This window comes from Toxorhynchites rutilus, chromosome 1 (assembly GCF_029784135.1).
Source record: "Toxorhynchites rutilus septentrionalis strain SRP chromosome 1, ASM2978413v1, whole genome shotgun sequence".
NCBI lineage: Eukaryota > Metazoa > Arthropoda > Insecta > Diptera > Culicidae > Toxorhynchites > Toxorhynchites rutilus.
This window is the reverse complement of record NC_073744.1, coordinates 188,840,553-188,853,337: the sequence shown is the minus strand read 5'-3', so window position 1 is coordinate 188,853,337 and position 12,785 is coordinate 188,840,553. Positions and strand designations below refer to the sequence as shown.

General features: G+C 39.4%; 1 protein-coding gene across 10 annotated transcripts in view; it reads left to right on the top strand.

The window, feature by feature from the left end:
• Positions 1-557: 557 nt before the first annotated feature.
• The window catches only part of LOC129761554 (tau-tubulin kinase homolog Asator), a 96,023-nt gene continuing 83,795 nt past the window's right edge, over positions 558-12,785 (top strand). Inside the window, exons 1-2 of one of the 10 annotated variants that reach the window (XM_055759282.1) lie at positions 1,189-1,356; positions 9,455-9,836. The gene's annotated coding sequence lies outside the window, so the exon portion shown is untranslated. The other 9 variants (XM_055759286.1, XR_008740456.1, XM_055759284.1 and 6 more) reach the window with 9 other exon arrangements.

Sequence of the window (12,785 nt, the reverse complement as noted above, 5' to 3'; positions counted from 1 at the left end):
TGATTTGTTTTTGAGTTTTAGGTTACATTAGAATCATTTTCTTAGTTCAAAAACAAAATCCAGATGTCTCACCGATCGTTTACGTTTTGCGTTAGATCGCCAATTCTATATCAAATTAGCAGGCTCGACGGCGATTTCAAATTATTGAAATTTGAATGAAATTTTTCTTTTCATGTTATTTCATTACACAAAACACATATTTCTGACATGTTTCTATTCATTTCCATGTATTTCCTTTAAAACTCATCATTATAATATAAATTTATTATCATACATAATTTTCGTTCAAAATTGTCCAACAATTTGAACAAATCGATTACTCTACTATATAGAATACACATGTATTAAGAAAAAGTCAATTTTCATTTATGATTTTTATTTTAGGAATATGTTTATTCTGTCCGAAGATCCAATATCATTTTTGCTTCACAAATAGGTACGCGAAACACAATGCCACCCACTCGTAAATGTGTCAAAACTCTACCGTGCGCATTTCACGCCGACACGTTTCGTTAAAAAACACCCGTCGTCAAGAAGAACTGTCGCCGCTGCGCAAAGAAAACTGTGTTGGTATACCTCTCAAAATGGTCTGATTTTCCTGCTCGCTCGTACGCTCGCCAGGCTAGTTGCGAATTTTCGCTCGCGGTTTCGCAGCCAAAGTGGCTCCCGGTGCGCACCGGATCCTGAAGAAAAAGGTAGCCCGTGCGAATCGAGACACAGTCGGGTCTTGTTGTTTTATATCGGTTGCCGGTTCCGGGTGTTTGTGTGCAGTCAGTAAGGAATTTCGTTTTCGGTTTCCTTGATACAGTGCAATTTTGAGTCCTGCTGGAAAACTTGGCTCCAGGCGAAAGTTTCCTCGTGTACGTGTGTATGTGGGGGTGTATAAAAAAGAGAGCAGAAGGGAGAGCCAGGATAGATCAAAGCCCTTTCGGTCAATCCGTGGATAGAATCGTTGGTATGTGAGAGTGAGAGAGTAAGACCGTTTTTTCTGTTCTCTCGATAGGTGGGGGAGGTGGATTGTTGGGTGGTGTTTTCCACTTACGGCATAAACTGGTTGAGTTCAATCGACTTCGCTGTTAGGAAATTATAAGTGTGGCCAGTGAAGGAAAGGAGGTTCCCGATTCGCGTGTTGCGGTGGTGCGATAACCTTGCAGGGCCCAGTAGCGATGCAAGGATGGTAAACGATCGATACGGTTTTATTTCATGTGTTCGGGAAAAAAATGTGCAAATCAACTCGCGCGAACAGGGAAAAATCTTGGCCCACTGTGGGGGAGATGAGAGATTCACCTATGAGTGAATAATTAGGTGAAAAAGTGACACGCGTTTGGGAGTATAGAGCAAGATAGGAGGATGATGGTAAAGGCAAAATCTGTGTTGAAAAATAAGTGTTGATTTTCCTGGTGTGTGCGATTGTGCGAAAGAAAAAGAGAGAAAGAGAGCAAACAGCGGAAGAGATGTAATGATCGACTTGTGTTAGAAGAAATACTTTCGCTTGCATTCTCTGGGAGTGAAAATGAATTATCGTTGTTATGGCGAAATGTTAAAAATACCGTTGCTGGGCTGTCACATTTCCTGACTGACCCACGAGAACATTGAAATCGAAGGTTTTTTTTCACGTTGAAATGTTTAGAGGCGTGAGAATGCTGTGCACAATAGGGAAAGAAAATAATAATTCTGGCTATTAGTTGTTTCAGACCTATTAATATATGCTATAGAGCTCTGGTGATAAAATTCTGGGGCTCCAAAAGCGGTGAAAAGCAGATCCGATCATCTTCACCCACTCGATCATAAATCACGCAAACTGTTGGAATGCGTGCGTTCGTTGTGGCCATATCGACCTAGACTTGTCTGTTAATTGCTCGTGTGATTAAAATTCGATTTGCTGCAATCTCATGAGCCGCATCGAACACGTTGTATACCTGAGTTGTTTTTTGTTTACACGCAGTATTGCACGCAGCACATGGAGCGATCGATTTGTTGTTTTCACGCACTGAATTTACGCAAACCGATCGGATTCTGTTTTGTTTTGCTTCAAAATTATACACGTGTAATGTTTGTTTTATTTTTATTCTTGCGATGATTTATGCTCACCGATTTTTGCAGGAAAAAAATGCGTGGGTTATATCTATGATAAAATCGCAAGGTTGACGTGGGACTACCTTAGCTTAGTAACCATTTGTTTGTATTGATTAAATTGAATTGAATGAAATTGAATGAAACAATTTCCGAATTCAATTGAATTCAATATATTTGCGTTGTGAGTAAAAAGTGTCTGCACGATTTTACCAATTACCTAAGTTTAGTAGACCGTGTTAGGGAAACGCACTCTAGTCTGCACAAATATTTTTTCCCCACTATATTCCGGTTAGACGTAGTCCCACGTCAAAAGACGGGTGGGTAATGTCGGGGACATAACCGGAGTGACGTAGGACTATACAAAGGGGACAGCTTTTGTTGAATATATATTTTAAATATATTGTTTTATGTTCTTCTCCTACGTGAATACCTACCTATCTACCTGAAAAATGGATTAGTTTACTGTTTACTCTTTATAAATATGTTGATGGTTCTGAAAAGAACCTTTGGTGTTGTGTTTTTGTTATCTCTCGATATTCCCATCTTGTTCGGTTAAACCTTCCTGTTTAGCTATTGCGTTTGCCACTCGCCACAGCTTTCAAATTTGGAAAATTTCTTCCCATCCAGCTTGTGACATGCTGTTCAGTAAATTACATTTAATACGACGTGTCGGAGAAACACTTTGCCACTCACTGAAACTAATTGTTGCCTTGATGAGCGCCGAACCGAAGCTGCTCTGTTCTTGATGCGGGTTTTCTGATTGTCGTGAGCAGCTTTGCAAGCCAACTCGAGCTCTTCGACGGCCGAAACTCTATAATCGTTGTTAGGTATACTGGTGCTCCGGCACCATTCCGTTCGGCCTAGTTACCCTTGCGGAGCAATCAGTGAATGCGACCAACAGGGAACTGGAGACCTGCACGGTTCGAGTGAGACTTTGCCTTTCCCTTAACTTGTCCTCCTTTGTTACGTCCACGATGCCGATGCCGTACAACCGTGGTTTACGGTTTGAAAGAAAATAAGATATTTTTTTGGGGTCCGCGTGTTTTATACTCTAGCGGTACACACTCACAGGATAGAGACAAATCTGCAGACTCAGCCAGAGGGGCGAGTCCAACGAGACGAACGAATGAGCGTTAAAAGGGAGCGATGGCAAAAAAATACATTCATTACGATTTGTTCGCTCGTTGGATTCACATGCAGGCTTAAAAGGGTCCTTTTCAGGATCACAAAATTATCTTCAATCTAAAGAGTTTATTGTTTTGTTGTCACTCGATATCCCCATCTTGTTCGGCTAAACCTTCCTTTTTAGCGATTGCATTTGCCACTCACCACAGCTTTCACAGTTGGAAAATTTCTTCCCATCCAGCTTGTGACATATTTTACAGTAAATTACATTCAATGGCACGTCGCATTACCACCACTCAGTATCGGATTGGAGGTAATTTTAACCTGTAATTGAACATTTGCGATGATAGTGGTACAGTGTTGACTTTCAATGTGGGGTCATAATTTGGACCCCGAACTCTATGTTTACAAAAATGTCCAACTAAATATGTCGCACCTGTAGGTCCGTCCAATTAGCTAAATGTCGAGATAAGTGTAAATTACTGTACTATCAATCTAGAAGCAATTTAAGAATTGGTGAAAATCAATAAGCTCAGAACTGCCAAATTCACATACTCATCATATCCTGGCAAATAAATTATGAAAAAATCAATTTGTGTTTTATTATTATTTTGGATATTGTTTTAGAAAGCATTGAACTGTATTTCCTAAACTCTTTTTTGGAAGGTTTAATGGCCCTGAAAAGCGCCTTGTTTTATGGAATGGTTCCAATTTAGAAAACTTTGTACTCGTGGTTTTGAAAAAAACCTTTTCGAACGCCATCGATGCCGCCTTGTTCTGGATTTGCCACCAAAGCAGTTTGTATAAAGAACAAACGTTTTTCTTCTGCTACATGCTGCCGTTTTGCGATTGCGTTTGCCACTCGCTGCAACTGCCTGTTGTTGTCTTGATGTCCACCGAACCGAATGTGGTCTGTTCTGAATACAGGTTTTCTTATCGTCACGAGCAGCTTTGTCAGTCAACTCGATCACTTCAGCGGCCGAAACTATATAACGCCGGCTAGGTGGACTGGTGCACTGGTACTAACGCGCTAGGCCTAGCTACCCTTGCGGGGAACTCCAGATAAACACGGTTCGAGCGGGATTTTGCCTTTCCCTTCACTTTTCCTCCTTTACCATATCCAGACATGGCTGCTTGGGTTGGTTTGTTGATGTGTTGTGATGCGAACCGATATGGTGTACGGTTTGAATGAGAATGATCGTTACGGCAGCGGAGCGGGGATTTTTAAGCTGACTGGCTGGCTCGAGAATTACACATGTGTGAGACTGCGACCAATGTTTCGTTCATTTTTTCTTTTTCCTTTCCAATCGTGCTTCATTCTATTTCGTTGCTGCTCTGGTTGCCCGGTTTGGTCGGTACGATTTGAGGAGCACAAAATGGACCAATCAAAAATGGGCACATAGTGCATTTTGACAATGCTTGATATTTCACAATTATTCAATTATTTATCTCAAGAAAAATGAAATGTTATTCGTAATGATAGATGCGTAGATATATTTCCTATCAATTGATGCAAAAACCTTTGCGATCTATTGAGAAATGCTCGAGTTATAAGCGTTCCAAATCTTGCATTTTTTCCTACTTGTTCAGTGCCTAGATTTCCATTTCACCCCCTATATCTTCCGGTTAGACGTAGTCCTACGTCAAAAACATGTTTTCACATCTGACATCACTGATCATACCGAGAAAAAGTGACAGAAGTCGCTCCAGTCTACCAAATAAACGAATTGCTCGTCTCGTTTTCTGGAATAAGGCCCATATCCACCAGACATCGACACTGTATATTTGTCATCGCGGCTAATTAGGACACTTTCTATGACTATTTGTTCGTTAGTCATATTTTGTTAGTACATACAGGGTGATACAGGGTTTTCCATTTCGGGCTTCCGAAAGTATACAGCCCTGCGCTGACAACCGTTTGACAGAGCTGTCAACCAAAGCGTCATATCGTTAGTTGAATGTCTGCCATTTTACAATATGGATCGTTTTAGCATCGCACAACGTGTTAATTTTGTTAAATTATACTATAAAAATGATGAAAAACCGGCAAATGTTTTTCGAGCATTACGGACGGATTTTGGTCGTCATGGACGGCCTACAGAGCACACAATCGCTAATGTAGTGCGTAAATTCGAAATAACTGGATCCGTAGCGGATATTGTGAAACCTGTGCATCATCGTAATGTGCGTTCGGCCGAAAATATTACGGCTTTTGCTGCCAGTGTGGAGGATGACCCGAATGTTTCGATTTCACGGCGTGCTCAGCAATTGGGCTTGTCAAACACATCATTGTGGCGAATTTTGCATTTGGACTTGCACCTACATCCATATAAAGTCCAAATGGTACAAAAATTAGAGCGTGGTGACCATGGAATGCGTCGGGCATACGTCGATTGGGTGAACGAACAACAGCAGCAAAATGCTGAATTTTCGCATCAAATTTTCTTCAGCGATGAGGCACATTTCGAGCTCGGTGGCTATGTGAACACCCAAAATTTCCGTATATGAGGCTTAGAAAATCCACACGTGATTGTTGAGAGGCCATTGCATCCGCCAAAAGCCACTGTTTGGTGCGCATTATGGTCTGGTGGAGTAATCGGGCCGTATTTCTTTGAAAATGAGGACGGCGAGACGGTAACTGTGAATGGTGGTCGCTATGGCCGCATTTTAACAGATTTTTTTTTGCCACAAATTGAAGATATGGATACGGATGACATGTGGTTTCAGCAGGACGGCGCCACGTGCCACACAACACGACCGAACATGGCCATATTGCGAACGAAATTTGAGGGACACATAATTTCGCGTTTTGGTGATGCCAATTGGCCGTCCAGATCATGCGATTTGAACCCGTTAAAATTTTTTTTTGTGGGGTTATGCGAAAGACCATGTCTATGCCAACTCTCCGCAAACTCTTGAACATTTGAAAGACAACATTCGTGAAGTTATTACCGAGATACCGCCCCATATGTGCCGAAAAGTCATCGAAAATTACCTCTTCCGGATCAAGGTGTGCGAGGAAGCCCTAGGTGGACATTTGAATGATGTTGTATTTCACACACAATGGCATAAACCAAACTTTAATTTGAAATAAAAGTTTCATCGAAATTCGAATTCTAAGTGTGTTTTATTTCAATTTACTTTCGGAATTTAAAGTTGGAAAACCCTGTATCTTCGTTGAATGTTAGGCGAAAACTAGCCATTCACACTTGGCCCTTGTTACTGTTCCTACTTTTCTTGAGACATATACCAAACCAAATTCTGAGGCTCAATGCAATTTTTATGCATAATTTTGTTTTTTTTTCTGCTCATTCTAGAGACTAGCTGTTAAAGTTTAAATTTTCTTGGCCGAGAAAACGTCCCCCAATTTAGCAGACCGTATACTTCGCGGAAGTATATCCTTTACTTGATGAACTTGTTAAACTGAACTCAAAAGTGCCGTATATCAAAACCCGAAACCAGACTTCACTCAGAGAAGAGAAGTGGAACATGAGAGAAAAAAGTGGCAACGATTTGTGGCAAGAAAATGTAAACAGTGAAAAAAATGACGGATGATTTACGCTCTAAAAATTGAACATAATGTTAAGATGTCTCTAAAACGGTGGGAGACGTCATATATAAGGTGGGAGGTTCGTATATAATGTTATTAATGTTAGCATCATCATGATAAACACGGCGAATGGGATAGAAATTACGAACTGAAAATTGAATAAAATATATAGACGCTGAAAGTGCTGTCGACAAATGTTATAATGCATTTTTATCGGTTTTTGTAGAATGTCGTTAATATTTGCTATATGAAAAAAAACCCATATGTACTGTAATCATAACTTTCCGTGCTATTCATAACAACATTTATGGTCGTATTCCACCAATGATGACAAATTGACATTGACATTAGTTGAAATATTTTAAAGCATTCTCATCAAAATAAATGGAATGATACAATAATTATACGACTAGGTAATGTATGTACGCCTAAAAAACAACATAAAAATATGATTTCTGGATAAATTTCATTTTTTCCAGTTTCGAACAAACCCCGTAAAAAGCCATTTTTATTTTTTTAAATACCCTCTGTTGGTATTGTATCTAGAATTCACAAGGTAATGAAACGTTAACATCAATTAGTTTCTAGTAATGATCGTTTAGTTGCCGGGGAAATTACCACCAAACTATATTTTTTAGTGTTATATATATTCCATGCCAAACCGATATAGTGGTTCTCAGATTTTCGTGTAAATTGGTAGTTTTGTTCCTTATCGCAAAAAACAAGATCCCATTCCATTTTAGGGTGGTTCGAAAAATATAGTTTTTCTCCTTTTTTCCAAGAATAACTTTTTTCAAAAATTCATATCTTTTGAACTACTAAACCGATTCAGATGATCGACATATCAAATTGGCCAGTTAGCTAGCTTTTTTTTGAAAAAATTCAACAATTGCAAAAAAAAATATATTTTTTTTAAATTATTGATCGTATTTGTTCTTTACAGTTCTCATTGTCCAAGGGCGCTTTATTTTTTTTTATCTTTTTTCTCGAAAGCTGAGAATTTTTTAGATAACATATCCTAAAATGTGTTCTTCTTCGTTTTTAAATTATGATTTTGCAAATTTAACCGATGGTTCAAAAAATCATTTTCCTCCTTTTTTTTTTCCAAAATTACGTTTTTCAAAAATTCATAACTTTTGATCGACTGAACATCTGAATCGGCATATTTAATCGAAGTCTTACATTTCCAAAAAAAAAAGAGGAATTCTATTCGCTTATATATATATATATATATATATATATATATATATATATATATATATATATATATATATATATATATATATATATATATATATATATATATATATATATATATATATATATATATATATATATATATATATATATATATATATATATATATATATATATATATATATATATATATATATATATATATATATATATATATAGTCTAGTTACATAGGATGATCGAAGGAAGCTTAAAAACATATTAACTTAACATATTAACGAAGACTCTTTTTGTCGTTTATGAGTTTGGTTTTTTAAGTTATTATTAGGCATGTTTGCGGATCAATAGAAAAATATGATATGTTGATCCTTGAAATAAGTTTGAAAGTTATGAATTGGAAAAAATATAAAAAATATATAAAAAATAAATTCATGTGAATGGAGACGTCTTTTTTGTGCAGCACATGCCACTGGGGCCTTTTGCTGATTAAGTAAGTAAGATTTCTTCCAAAACGGCATAACTTTTCAACCATTGAGTCGATTTTAAAAATCGACATATCAAATGAAATTTTATTCTTCCATGAATCAACTTCAATCGGTCATTCAAACAAACTTACTTATGCGAAATTAGATACTACAGAAAAACTATAATTATAAAGCTTAGAAAATTTGCCACTTAATTTTCCACAATTCGCTATTTCACACCAAATTTCTATCTTGTCGCAATTTTAAACATCTCAAATTGAATTGTCAAAATAATAGGTCAAAGAACGAAATGCAGGAAAAATTAACAAATAATGGGGGGTAAATAATAAAGCAAAGGTAATCATGGATTATTAATAACCATCTAAAAAAATATTGAAAAAAACATTCGTTTTTAATTTCTCTTTAAAATTTTGATAAAATTGCACTGAATAGTTAAAGAAGGGCAATATTAATATTTGAATAACTTATGTAATTATAAACATGTTAATATAAACCTTCCCATCTTATCATTTTTCATTAAAGACCTTGCGTCAAGACAGCTAGAAATCCATACACTCTCAAATCAAGTGTGCCTGAAAAAAATATATTCTTCATGTAAACAAGCGATGAAAATGTGGACACTTTTTAGTCAGTGAATTGTATGGAGTTCCACTGCTGTGCTTCACTCCTACGCTAGTTGCTGTTGTTTTGACAGCACCACTGACAACGACTCTCCGGAGGCTTTTTCTTTGTATCCTTCCGGCCCATGTGCTCACTCACAGTCTCACAACTCGTTTCCCATCTCTCCCGCTCTTGTTTTTCTCTTTTTCGTTCAGCGCGTGTCGCGAGTCTCTTATCCTCCCTCCCCCCTATTCGAACCACAGCTGATAGATATTGTGGCACCCACTTACCCGATTTGCTGCAGGAAGAATTTTCTCTTCGCCCACTCTCTTTCGCTCTCTCTATCAATCTCTTTCCTGGTGTGTGCAAATTTTTCATTCCGTGTTGCTATTTGAAGCAGGTTGGATTTTCTTTCTCTTCCAGATTGATAGTTATCCTGCTGCTGCTGCTGCTGCTGCTGCTACCAATGTTTGTTGCATGTGTTCGTACAGCACAGCACAATGCCGAACCCGAAATGTGTGCCTGTTTAAGTGAGAAGAAGGGTGTTTTCCACCCTGGATGACGTTAGTGGGCACAGTTTTTTCTCCCTGATAAGTCGTCCTGCCCCGAGGCTCATTTTGTTGTTCCTCGCGTGTGTGCTCAACAGAGAGTGGATGCGAATAAAAAAGGTGGACGAACAATTGTGACAAGTTCGAGTAACCAACCAACCAATTCAACGAACACATACGTACACGGACGGTCAGGACAAACGTGACGAATCGTTCGATGTCGTCCGGGGTGCTGCAGAAAATATCAACTATTTATGGTGAGGTTTGTGAAGTGAAGTGCGTCTGAAATTGTTGGTCAGCTTTGACCCTTTCGACGGGGTAACGAAACAGCTGGGAAGATCTGACACAAGGCAAGGCTTTCAAACGGACCAGGAACAGAGGATCCAGAATTATTGATTTTGTCCGTCGCACACCTTTTTCCTGTGGATACATCTAATCCGTGTGGAGGGTGTTTTGGGGGGTGTAACGTGACAATTTTTCACGCGCGGAGTGAGCAAAAAAAAGTGAAAGTGTGTAATTTTATTCGCACCATCGCAGCAGGATTGATTCCGGAAGGTTGCGAATCCAATCGCTGAACAGTGTTTCCAAAGTGACAACCACCAAAGCATAGAGAACACATTTGTATCGATTTCTGGTGGGGGGCTGAAAACAGGGTGGGGAAACACGGAACCAGAGAAGAGCTGTTTCATCGTTTCCCCGCTCCCCGTTCCCCTGGGGAGCAGTGTGACATAAAAGATTATCGTGTGCATTCAAGCTACTTTTTCCCTCGGTGTGTGCTCATCATCATCATAATCATTCGATCGCTCTGCGGACATTGGTTTTCGAGTCCACCAGGAACAGAAAGAGGAACAATACGAAGCTCCACTTGTCGTGTCATGCTGTGGCCGTCGTCGTCGTCACCGTCGCAAGGAGAGCTGAAGGATGAAGCTAGTATCCGAAGCGCTACGGTGGCACGGATTGATTTTTTAGTTGATGATTCACGCGCCGAGTGTTCTCCCTGCGGAATTTGGAAGCTTGGCGGTGGTGATTTCAGTGTTCGTTTCTTTCATTCCTATGACTGTGAGACTGTGAGTACAGAATATTATTTAATGGCTACTGCGCTGACGAAATATGATTCCGATCGCGTCGGGCATATAGAGGGAACCCCACGGTTGGCCACAGTTGAGTTGGTTCAGTATTCTGTTGCTGCTCGCATTAAGCAGAATGGCAGCCAACGGATTGTATTACCATCCGTGCGATCTGCGCTGTAATGTAAACACTTCGAGGAGAGAGGAACGGAAAACTTAATTAGATCAAGGTCAACGAAATGGTATTCCTGTGCTAGTAACAGTTTAGTATTAGAGCAAGGATTTATGGCTTTGCCCTGAATAGGGCAGGGTGCACATTATTTTGACGTAGGACTACGTCTTTCATTTCTATACCGGGGTGTAAAATCAAAGTTTCGAAAACGAAAGCGTTACGCCGGAGACCGAGATTTTGAGCGTTAATAGCTCCTAAACAACTGAACGAAATGGTATGATAAACACTTCATTCGAAAGATAAAATGTCTACGCGTTATATACTTGTTACTTTTTCATCCAAAAACTTGTTTCAAAAGCCTTAAAATTGCTTTCAGAACAGGCTATTGATATCACCAATCGGTATAAAAGCGAGCGCCGCTCGTAAACCCACTCAGTTATAATTGAACAGCGACTGGAGTATGTTGTCGCTGTTGTGATGAAGCTAACTTCGTTTATCATGAAAGCGCTGATGAACGGTGTTACCAAGAGCCTGTTTGTACACCTTAGGCCAGAAGGGAATCCATCAGGAGGAGAGTGATGCCACGGTTCCGCTTGAAACATCGGAGCAGCCGCCACACACACATACACATGCGGAACTCTCGTTGCTATCATCGCTGCTGAAAAATAATCTACCAGTTCCCCTGGGAATTGAAAAATACATTGCGAAAGAGTTTATTTTAATGTTTTCTATCCATACAACACTGCAACCAAATACATTTGGTTTTGTGATTTTTCAATCAATCGCGATTGACAGGAAAGTTTCTATTATTTTTCCCCATCAGTAGATAATTTTCGTATCCAATATTGGATGCATAACATGAAAAACGGAAAAATTTTCACATCGCCAAAATCATGTAATTTTCGAGTAATTATTGCTTCCTACTCATATAATGCTGCGACCAAATACATTTCGTTTTGGATTTTTCAATCAAGTGCAATCAAAGTAAGTCCACGTCTTTCGGCATTTTATTAGAGGTGCAATGAATCTTGAGGAATTCCCGCTCTACGCGCACTGGCAAACGATGTTTACTCAACAATTTCTCAAATGAGAAATGTGTGTTGTGAGAAAGGATTAGCGAACGCAAAAACGACAAACGGGAGAAAGAGATGTTTGGAGGCTGAAGAAAATTGGCAGAAAACCTCTTCATTTTTATCTTCCGAATAATGTGATTCATACCACTTTGTTTTGCCAGAAAGAGATTATTATTGCTCAAAGGAGGAATCGAGTCCTCCGAGGAAATTACCCAGCGCAAATTAGAGTCGACTACCGATTGCGGCATTCGTACACAAATAATTTTATAATGCAGTTTCATCAAAGTGATTTCTTCGATATGGGGAAATATTCACTACATCATGTCATGTATTTCATATTCTTCATTATCAAATCGATATCCATGGATCCTATCGGTATCGAATCATCATTGACACCACGATTTTCGCTAAATGCTCATTTGAGTTCGGCCTGCAAAAAACTTTTCTGAACTCTTATCCATCAAATTTGGAGCCCTGAAAAGGGCAGTTGATTTTATGCTAAGCTAATATAGCACGCTCTCCTCGGATACGATGGGCCAGCTGGATGTCCTTGGGCATGATGTGACGCGTTTTGCATGGATAGCACACAAATTGGTATCTTCGAATAGGGCTCCTGCAGCGTCATAACCGCGGAACTTTGGAAGCGCAAGTCGGTTTTGAAATCCTGAGCAATTGCACGAACTAAATGCTGCAAAGGTAGATTGCGGATCAGCAATTCGGTCGACTTCTGATAGCGACGAATTTCACGCAAAGTTCCCGGTCGATAGCGATGTGGTCACACTCCCCGCGGCTGGTACACTTATCCGAGCTGCTTTCGTGGTGCCTTACCACCGAAAGACTAACGAGCTGTGTGCTTGGTCCCACACAAACGAGTCCTCACGGTGCGAGAGTAGA